An 11,637-nucleotide genomic window follows, 5' to 3' on the forward strand; every position below is an offset into this window, starting at 1 on the left:
AACTAACATCTATTAGCTTTTACAAAAGAGATATTAACATATCTCCCACCACCAAAACACAAAACAAAATCAAAACAGAGGCACAGCCTTTCTTTTGTCGCTGGAGAGAGTGGGTTTAAACTTGAAGTGTTTTTTATGAAACATTTACACCAAGTTCATTTCCAATTGCAGCCTAGACAAAGTATAAGGTTATTCCCTTGCTTACAGAATTTAATATCTTGGAGTTACTACACACTGCTTGGGGGGCTTCACTCCTTCTGGGTTCAGTTAACTACAAATTCTGGTATGATACCTCATAATAGACCAATTTATTTTCCTCCTAAAATGGTTCAGATATCTCCCTCCTGGTGAGGTTTGACAACCTCACACAGCTTTGGGAAGGGGCTTTACTTTACAATAACAAAAGTGGAGTAAAATTATATTTTTATAAATGTGGCACCTGGGAATTCACCTATAGGAAAGGAGGAATCATTTGGTTTATTTAGTGGAGATTTCAAGTCACTGGATATGGTGAAGGTGAGTTAAGTTCCCATATAAGACAGCAGGCCTTCAATAGAAGCTTATAAAGGAAACAATTATCCTCTTGATCAGGTTCCTAAGGAGGTAGAAAATTTGATCCTGGTAGGGGTTGATTCCTGATACCAACATAGCTGCAGGATAGCTTGTATATGAGAGAACTGTTACCTCTTGACTATTTTAATTCATTTAGTATAGCCCTGAGAGAGACAAGGTTGGACATCTCATCCGTTCTGTGGAACTAATGTTTCTGGTGCTGTTCCATCATGATTGTTTTATTCTAGATTATTATTAACTGCCCCTGATATTCCCTACTATTTAAAAAGTATTATTGATATTGTTTTCAGCTTGTTTTAATGATGACAGGCCCCTCAGAAAAAATGTTAGGTACCTTGTCTTTAAGGGATAGGATATGAAGAGATCTTGGCCTGGCTCTTGGGGCTATTATACCTCTGGGGTCACAGCCAATCCTCTGCCCTGCCCCTTGGCTCTGCATCACCTAGGGCTTTGCAGGCCTGAAGGTTTGAACTAAAAAGGATTTGCCTAGGGGAAGAGAAGGTCATCAGAAATATTTTCCTAACCTCAAATTGCTTTCGGGATTGTTCCTTCAATTTCTGACTCTGGAATGGGAGTTGTGTTTTATATACTTCTTTTTATTTTTGTATTATGTGTTTTAAACATCCATTATTAAAGTAGTTTTAATTGAACTTCATGCTTCAAGAGTGCCAGTTTCATCTAAACAACAACAAAACAAAACAAACAAACAAAACACTTGAACCTGCTAGGTGAAGTCAAATTTAAAGTTAGTTCACAATAGTGTCCTATGACTAGTAGCACCTGAGATCTGAGAACTTTGAAGAGCAGTTAAGGACTGTGAGAGCTAGAAGTGGAGAAACATTTTTTTTTTTAGGTGTGCAGGATAACTTGTGAAAAAGCAAAGAAGTGAAACAAATTATGTTGAATTCAAGGAATAGTCAGCAGGTCAAGGAGTAATCTGAAATTAGTTTGAAGGACAGGCTGCAGACTATTCCAGAGATTTGTTGTTGTGTGTCATTTTTCAGTTGTATCTGACTCTTTGTGATCCCACGTGGGGTTTTCTTGACCAAGATATTGAAGTGATTTTCTATTTCCCTCTCTAGCCCATTTTACAGGTGAGGGAACTGAGGCAAACAAGATTGTGTGACTTATCCACGGTCACATAGATAGTAAGTGTTTGAAGTTGGGTTTGAACTCAGGAAATTGAGTCTTCCTAATTCCAGGCCCACCACTCTATCTGAGCTACCGAGTTGCCCTTATTTTGTGGATAAGGTTAAAAAAAGTTAGAAAAGAATACTAGGAAGGATGGTAGAAATAATACCCAAGCAGGGCACTCCTGAAAATTATGTATTTGAAAAGAAAATATCTACATGATAGAGATTGAATTCCTATTTATTTTGCCTTCTATTCTATAATATATATGGAAATTTATATTTTATTTGGTGCTTTTTTGGTTCAGAATATTTTTTTAAAAATTTATCAATAAATAGCAAACTGAGGAATAATCTGCATTTTATTTTAGAGGTAATAGGGCCCCCAGAAGCTTTTTGACCAGAGCAATGAAGTGGTCAGATCTGGTGGCACAAGAGGACAGAACATATCTGTTACTAGAAGAAAAGATACATATTTATAGTGAATGTGATGCTCTGTATTGCCACAGGGCCTGTCCTTTCACTTTGCTTGCTCCTTGGTTCATGCCTGCTTATTAGAGTTTCAAAAGATATAGAACTATACTGCCAATTAAATTGCAAAGCTATGATGGAGAGAGATTTGTAGTTGAGGTTGAAATTGAAAAATAGTCTGTAACTATCAAGAGCATAAGAGAAGATTTGGGAACAGATGATGAAGGGGATGATGACCTAATTCTTTTACAAAATGTGAATGCATTGAGATTAAAAACTGAAATTCAGGGCTATACGCATCATGAGGTTGATCCTCATTATCCTTCTGATGATATGGAGAACAAAGAGAAGAAGACAGATTACATCCCTGTTTGGGACCAAGAATTTTTGAAAATTGACCCAGGAACCTTCTTTGAACTTATTCTGCTTACAATCTATATAGACATGAAATATTTGCCTGATGTGACATGCAAAATTGTTTCAAATATGATCAAGGGATTGCCTCCAGAAGAGATTTGGGAAACATTCAACACTAAGAATGACTTTCCATAGAAGAAAAAGCCTCCATCCACAAAAACAAAAAACAAAACAAAAAAATCCCAAAACAAGCAGTAGTGTGAAGACAAGTGAAGTTGTGTGTCTACTGACACTATAGCATTGTAAGCATCATTCCAAATATTATTGTATCAATTTTTATACTTTTGTTGTTCAGTCCAACTTCTTCTAGTGGATTAAGGCAAATAGAGTTAAGTGACTTGCCCACGGTCACAAAGCTAATAAGTATCTGAGGTCACATTCAAATTCAGGTCTTCCTGACCCTGCTTCCAATACTCTATCCACTAGGCCATCTAGCTAGCCCATTATAATTGTTAGTATTTACAAATGCAACAACAGCAAATATGTTATATTAGAGGAATACCAATTGTTCTTATTGCATGTGTAGTATTTTTTGAGGCCAAGCCTAATTCTATGATTTTTTAATAAACATAATCAAAATTGTTTTTACTTTTATCTGAATAATAATAATGATTATATAAATAACAACAATAATGATAATAAGCTAATTTATATAAAGACAAATTTTGATAAGCACTTTACAAATACATCATTTTATCCTCATAACAGCCCTGAGAGGTAAGTGCCAGTATTATCCTCATTTTATAAATGAGGAAAGTGAAGCAGGCAAAGATTAAGTGATTTGTTCAGGATCACAAAGCTAGTAAGTGTTGGAAGTCAGATTTAAACCCAGTTTTTCTTGACTTCAGGTGTAGTACTTTATTCCATATGTAGAGTAACACTGAGTTTTTTTGTTTTCTAATTTATAAAGCACTTCATCTAGTTATTATTTAGTTTTAAACTTTAGGTTTTCTTGCTAGTTTACTTTCCTTGAAAGTTGGCATTATAGTAAATATAACCAGTTACAAAAGTTTTCTGAAGTAGAATGAAAAAAAAAAAGATAGCTGTTATCAAGAAGTATAAAATAGAGATAACTGTATGCATCTGTTGGAATAAGAAGGGAGAAGCTTTCTTTTAAAACTGAAAAGAGTAGAAAGGGAAAATAGGTCGAATCATTTTTTCTTTGTTAATGATAGCATCCTTTTTATGGCCCTTTAAAGTTTCCAAAGCACTTTTCTTATGACAGCTTTCTGAAGTAGGTTGTACAAATATCATTAACCTGATTTTGCATATGAGAAAACTGGGATGCATAGATGTTAAGCAGCAAGAGGTCTCCAGGGGAGAGTCCTTCCCATGTATATGGGGGTGTCCCTATGCTATTTAACATTATTATCAGTACTTTGGATGAAGACATCAATGACATTTTTTTTCAGATAAAATCAAACTAGGAATTTAGCTAGCACATTTGGAAACAATCAAGATCCTAAAAAGATCTAGATATTCCAGAATATTGAGCCAAATCTAGTAAGAAAAAACTTTATAGGAACAAATATTGAAGAAACATGTCTAGATGTCATTTCATCTGAAGAAGGCCTGAGGGTTTTAGTGGAATATAAGTAGATAGGAGACAACAATGTGATATGGTAACCAAAAAGAAAGCTAATGCGAACTCAGGCTGCAGGGTAAGAGTCTGTATTCAGGAATAGGGAGATAACAATCCCACTGTATTCTTCTTTGGTCAGACCAAATCTGGATTACTGTATTCAGGTCTGGAGACCAAAGGTAAGCAACCAGATTTATAAAAGGCCTCAAGGCTATGACAAATAAGGGTTACTTGAAGAAACTGGGGATTTAAAATAGAAGAGAACACTGGGTGGATATTGGGTGAAGAAATTATTGTCTGCAATATTAGAAAAGCTCTCATGAGGAATGGGGATTAGATGTGTTGGACCCCAGTGAGCAGAAGCAGGAACAGTGGATAGAAAGCACTGAGAGGCAAAGACTACAAAAGATGAAGATATTCAATATTGTGGGAGTTGTGAGATCATAGGCATAACCTATTCATTTTTGGTGGAGCTATGAATCAGTAAAACCATTTTGGAAAATAGTTTTGAATTATATAAATAATGTGATTAAAATTTCCATGCCATTTGGCCTAGAGATTGCAGTACTAGGTTTGTAACCCAAGGAGATGAAAGTCCTCTTATATGCCTTAAAATATTTATAACAGCACCATTTTGTGGTAGCAAGGAACTGGAAACAAAGTAGACGCCCATTGACTGGACAATGGTTAAGTAATTATGATACATGAGTATAATGGAAGATTGTTTTGCTCTAGGAATGGGAGAATATGATGAATGCAGAGAATCATGAAAAGATTTGTGTGAACTGATACAGAGTGTACTGCAGCTAGTAGTTTTAGAGACTTGAAATATCATATAACCAATATATATCAATAGAAGTATATGAACTCAAGCTTTTCTGTCTCAAAATCTAGCCAGCTCTCTCTATCCTATACCACACTGCTATAAACACATGTCAATAAAACAAACTTCAGAAACAAATTAAGTTGATAAATTATATAAATATATTTCCACTACCCTACACTAATATCCTATAAAATGGAAATGAGCCTGGCTTCTCAAAGGCTCTGCCAACTGACAGCACATATGAAGGTCAAGGAGAGGAGTCTGGATTTGAGATGATTCTCATTAAGTAACTGCTATAGGTCATAGAACAAAGGAATAGAACAATTAAAATGCAAATAATGGTAATTTGTATGATAGCTAAAAGAGATGAGACTGGATGACAGATGAAAAGTTTTGGATCAGTTGCCATGGTGAGAGGAATAGCAAATCAGTGATGTTTAAAAGAATTGCCTTGCTTCAGTGAGGATCCAGGTGAGAATGATTATGTAAGATACATTTCTAGTCAGAACAGTTTCATGATTTTTTTCTAGAGCTCTCCAACAGGACACAAATAGGAGTAGTGAAAATAAATTTGATACTCTTACTCAATTTAATCAGTATTTACTTAGCTTATTGTTATTTAATAGTTATCAGTGATAGTGTTAGTAATGAAGCAGAATAGGATTGAGTTTGAGTTAGCTGTTAGTTAATGATGTTAGAATAGGAGTTATGATTAATTAATGTATTGATTACATTGTATTGGATTTATCAGATAGATTTATACTGTATTAGTTGAATCTGTTATGAGGATTTATTAGTACTATCCACCTTCTCCCTCCTGAGCTCTAAATATATTTTGCTTGAAATGAGGTTGATAAGCCTCAGCAATACTTCCTCACTCCTATGAATCACTTCTACCACTCCTAAGTAACCTTTGCTTTAAAATTACAACTTCCTTGGTCCCTTAGGATACTGTTGGTCAAACACTAGTGTTTGATGGCCTACAGAAGGCCCCAAACCTTGCTGACAGGGTCTTATGACCTGTGGAAGACCTTGAAATGTTGGTGACAGGGTCTTATAACCTTTGGAAAGCCTCTTATAAGATGGCCTGCAGTTGCAGTTAATGATCTATAGTTGATGACCTATGAAAGGCCTGCAGAGTTATTGACAGATATTGTCCTTAGCCAATCATGAGATTTCCTCCACTTCCGAAGATTACTTAGGAATGTTAAGCTTCTGAAAGAATCACCCAAGGACTAGGGGAACTCCCAAGGACTCCCCAAGATCTATAAAAACCTTCAGCCTCTGAGCATCAAGGTCCTTGTCCATGAGGACAAGGTCTCAGACCCAATTGTTTAGGGCCCACTGGTCTCCCTAATAGTGATTAGTCATGCTTGGAGCTCTGCACTTCCAGTGCAGACTGGAATTTTGTGGCTGACCCACAGAGGAAATGGGGCAGATGGTAAAAGTAATCCAAGGTTGCAGTGTGTCGGGCATGATCAATGGTAGAACAAGATGGCAAGAGATTCAAATGTGAAGGATAGTGAAGAGTTAAACTGATTTACCAAGGAGGTCAAAAGAATTTAGGAACCAACTTAATTCAGAAAACATTCTCATCTTTTTGCCATATAGAGGGAAATAATTATCAAGGCTGTTAGCAATTCGGAATAGAAATTCATTTGTAAAACACTACAAAGAAGTATGCCTCATAACCAGTGTTGCCTCATAAAAGAGTAAAAAGAAAATTGAGGTAAAAGCTACCAGAATGTTGGGTGGCTCTAAGATAGGGATCTTTGAAGGGACATGGGCACTAGTAACACAGAATTAAAAAGAGTGGATAGACTATGATCAACTCCACTAGAGAGGCCACACCAAATCACAAACACATTGAAGTTATGTGCAAGGAACTAAAGACACAAGAACAGACACAAAAAGTGCCTGCCTTCAAGGAGCTTATAATCTGAGCTACTAGATGGTACTTTTTAAAAATTTGAATATATATTTCTTACCTTTAAGGAATGATTTGTATGTACACACACACACACACACACACACACACACACACACACACCCTAGGGGATATTTCATTTCCCAGAGGTACTTTCAGCATTTCCAAGTCCAATATGTTAATTCAGAGCTGATTGGAATTAAATCAGTATATAGAGCTTTCTTTCATGTTGCCATAATCCTTAAACCAGGAGAGAAGGAAATTAGTAAGGCAGAGTTTTCTTTAAACTCCTCCTGAGAAAATGTTCTTTCCTAAGTTCATTCCAGAAAGTGATATTCATGAGTGCACTAGGGTCATAAAGACATATATCATTTCTTGAGTCATATGTTTAATTGCAGACCCTAAATCCTGTAAGCCTTAGGACCTTTTTTTCTTTCTTCTTCTTTTTCATTTTTGCATTAAACCTTTCATTTCCTAAAAGCTTTTTGTAATGCACTTTGAATCACTCTCTTCCTTAAAGATAATTTGAGAACCTAAGATCCATTGTAAGCTGCTTGTCATTGTATTAGGGCATATTCCATAGGTATGTTTAAAAGGTATTACTCCTGCAGGAAATCAGATTAGTGTTCAAAATGTGCTTTTTTTTTCAGGCTGATGGCCTTGAAACTCAGGTGATCCCTAAAGCAGATTTTCTGCTGGGATTAAGTATTGATTTGTTTTTGAAAGTCAAAAGTGTTGCATGTATTTTTTGCTTTTTGTATAGCAGATTCTTTTCTGAAGTCAGACATAAGAAGGTTAATGGCGACCCACCTGCCCACTGTCCTGTAAGCATCTTTGCAGAGTGTGCTATTCTAGTTGCCATGGCTGCCACATTTCCCTGGGAGATGATTACTGTACATTTAAGCATCTCAAGATGTGGATTTTTAAATGATGCATTTTGCTTGAAAAATATTTGGAAATCCATAATTATAGCAAGAATAAATGGGGTTGATTATTTTGACAAGAGAAGAGAATTCTTCATTTTACAAAAGAATGCATTTGAGTTCCTTACAAAGGGCCAGGCTTTGCTACAGTGAAAATATGAACTGATTTACATACAACTTGAAAGTAACTAAACAAACATGGATTATCTCCAACTAAATAAAAAAGTCACGGAATTAATGAATTTCATAGTATTTTGTCTGAAATACCTATACTATCACTAATTAACTCCCCATTCATTCTAGAATGTTCTCCATCAGAGATGTCAAACACACAGCCCTAGTTGTATGCTACACATAATACTTCAGAGTGAGGTAGAAACCAGATTAAAATTTAACTGGGAAATATTTAACAAAAAAAATAGTAAAACATAAATAATATATTTTATTCTAAAACTATTTCAATATATAGCTTCAGGGATTCCCATGTATGGTTTAATAGACTCTGTTTCTAAATGAGTTTGACACCAATGCTCTAGATCTCACATGCTAATGGAAAGCTGGTTATCTCTGGAAAACATTCCGTCCTTGGGCACTTTACTGCTTCCTCTATTAAGTGTTCTTTTCCTTATCTTCTCATCCCTAGCTCCACCACCACCCCCAAAACACACAGACATATAAATTACTGCATGGAATTTTTCTGAAGTCAGACATGTGAAGATTAATGGTGACCTACCTACCCACTGTCCTATGAGCATCTTTCTAGAGTGTGCTGTTCTAGTTGTCATGGCTCATTCTTTACTCCCATTTCTAATACGTTCCTCCTAAATGATACATGTTGGAGAGGATGTGGAAAAATTGGAACATAATGTGTTGTTGGTGGAGTTGTGAACTGATCCAACCATTCTGGAAAGCAACTTGGAACTATGCCCAAAGGGCTACAAAACTGTGCATCCCCTTTGATCCAGCAATACTACTACTAGGTTTGTATCCCAAAGAGATCATAAAAAAGGGAAAGGACCTACATGTACAAAAATATTTGTAGTAGGCCTTTTTGTGGTGGCAAAAAAATTGAAAATTGTGGGGATGCCCATTAATTAGGGAATAGTGGAACAAGTTGTGTTATATGGATGTAATGGAATACTATGGATGAGCAGGAGGATTTCAGAAAAACCTGGAAAACTTACATGAACTGATGCTGAGTGAAGTGAGAAGAACTAGGAGAACATTGTACATAGTAACAGCAAAATTGTACAATGATCAATGATGACAGACTTAGCTATTCTCAGCAATGCAATGACCCAAGAAAATTCCAAAAGATTTGTGACAGAAAATGCTATCCACATTCAGAGAGAAAACTATGAAATCTGAATGCAGATAGAAGTATACTATTTTCACTTTTTTGTTGTTTGTTTTTCTCATTTTTTTCCTTTTTGTTCTGATTCTTCTTTCACAACATGATTAATATGGAAATATGTTTAACATGATTATACACCCCCCCATATATATACATACACACACACATATATACATACATACATACATATATATAAAACTATAAAACCTATGTCAGATTGCTTGCTATCTTGGGTAGGTGGGAAGGAAGGCAATGAGGGAGAAAAAATTAGAACTCGAAACCTTACAAAAATGAATGTTGAAAAATCTAATGTTCCTTCTAACATTATCTTTTTGCACCTCTTCCTCCTCTGAAGTTTACTTCATTTATTTGAATTATCTGACCCATTTTCTTTTAGACTTGAATACTAAAACTTACATACATAATAAGAAAAGAAAATATTATAAATTTAAATATAAAATAAGAAAAGAAAAAAAAAACATGTCATGTACACAGCAGAACTTAAGAGAGGATTCAAAATATATGGCAATAAATTTCCATTTCAAGAAAGCCTATATATTAAATACTATGCATTGTGTTGAAAGCTGTCCATCTTTTCTCTACTTCCTTGTAGGTTTTCTTTCTCTGCTGTAACTTTTTACTCTGTACTTTTTTCCCCCTTGCTCCCCTCTCCTTCCCCCAGAGTCTACAATTAAATGTGGATATATTTATATATAAATATTGATATATCCCTACACATATACATAAATACACATGCATATATACATACATATATAAACATATACTTTCCCTAACAGATTCTATTCCTAATCTTTGTTTTCATTTCTGTGTGTATCTTTTATTTTGTATCCCTCCTGTCTCCTCTACTTTGCTTCTACCCACTACCTTGCCTTCCTAATACTTTACCTATCCCCCCAATGATCCCTCCCTTATCCTCCCATTCACATTAATCTAAACTTTCTTCTATATCCCCCTTTAACTTATTCCCTCACCCTCCCTCCCAAAGATCCCTCTCTTATCCTCTCCCCTCTTTCTATCCCTCAACATTTTCTTTCTTTATCAATTTGGAAAACTTTTATATTCTTCTAGATGTATATGTATTGTTCTCTATTGAAACCATTCCCAATGAAAGTAGGTTTCCAGAACTACCAGGCCTTTTCCCCTATATAATTCTTTTGTACCAGTTCTTCTTCTCACATCTAATTTGTATAAGGTAATTACTCTTTTTAGCTATTGTGGAATGGTTTTACTTTTTGAAGTCATATCATGCTCAAGTACACCTCAATCTTTCCTATGAACTATCCAATTACTAATAACAATTTTAGACTTATGTTTTACATTTTACATACATAAAAGGCAAACAGTCTGTCCTTGTTGAGTCCTTTGCAATTGGTCTTTGGTATGTACTTTATGTTTCTCTTGGCTCTTATATGTCAAATCTTCTATTAAGTTTACTTTTTTAAAAAACAAAATCCTGAAAGTCTAAAAATTCATTAAATACTCATTTTGTTTTTCATTCAGGATTATGCTTACCTTTCTTGGGAGTGTTATTTTTGGCTGGAAACCCACTTCTTTTGCAACTGGATATATAGTGCTCCAAGACTTGTGGTCTTCTAGTGTTGCCACTGCTAGGTCTTGTGTGATTCTAATTGTGGCACCGTGATATCTAATTTTTTTTTTCTTGTTGCTTGTAGTATTTTATCCTTGAGCTACAGGTTTCAGAATTTGATTATGATGTCCCTATGGGTTTTTCTCATAGGATCTCTTTCAGGTGGTGGTCAGTGGATTTTTTCTATTTCTACTTTCCCCTCTTGTTCTAATGCTTCAGGAGAATTTTCTTTACTTATTTCTTGTATTACAGTATCATAGCTTTCAAGTAGTCCAAATATTTTTACGTTTTCTCTTCTTGATCTGTTCTCCAGATCAGTTGTTTTTCTTTTCAGATGTTTCACATTCTCTTGTATCTTTTTTTCATTCTTTATATTTTGTTTTATTATTTCTTGTTCTCTTATAAATTTGCTGGCTTCCCTTTGCCCAATTCTGATTTTCAAGAAGTCATTTTCTTCCTTAAGATTCTGTATCTCCTTTTCTAATTGGTTGACTTTCTTTTCACAATCTTGTTTTCTTTGATTTTTTTTAAGTTTTTCCTCAATCTCTCTCATTTGATTTTTAAAGTCTCTTTAAAGTTCTTCTATGAATTCTTTTTAGGCAGATGACCATTTGACATTACTCTTGGGGATAGAAAATGGTTTCTTTGCTTCACTATCCTCCTCTGAAGATGAACCCTGGTCTTTTCTATTCCCATAGTAACTCCTATGGTTGGATTATTTTTCCTTTGCCTGTGTGTTTCTTAATAGCTTATTTTTCATAATCACCTCTAGGCCTGGTGCTTAGAGAGTGGGTGCCTCTGGCCACAGATCCTCCTTCAATTCTC

The 11,637-nt window shown here is 35.1% G+C and overlaps 1 pseudogene; it reads left to right on the top strand.

Annotated features, from left to right (window-relative positions):
- Window positions 1-507: 507 nt before the first annotated feature.
- On the top strand, window positions 508-2,789 carry LOC110223791 (S-phase kinase-associated protein 1 pseudogene; annotated as a pseudogene).
- The last annotated feature ends 8,848 nt before the right edge of the window (window positions 2,790-11,637 follow it).

This window comes from Phascolarctos cinereus, unplaced genomic scaffold, assembly GCF_003287225.1.
Source record: "Phascolarctos cinereus isolate Bilbo 61053 unplaced genomic scaffold, phaCin_HiC Scaffold_726;HRSCAF=1367, whole genome shotgun sequence".
Taxonomy (NCBI): domain Eukaryota; kingdom Metazoa; phylum Chordata; class Mammalia; order Diprotodontia; family Phascolarctidae; genus Phascolarctos; species Phascolarctos cinereus.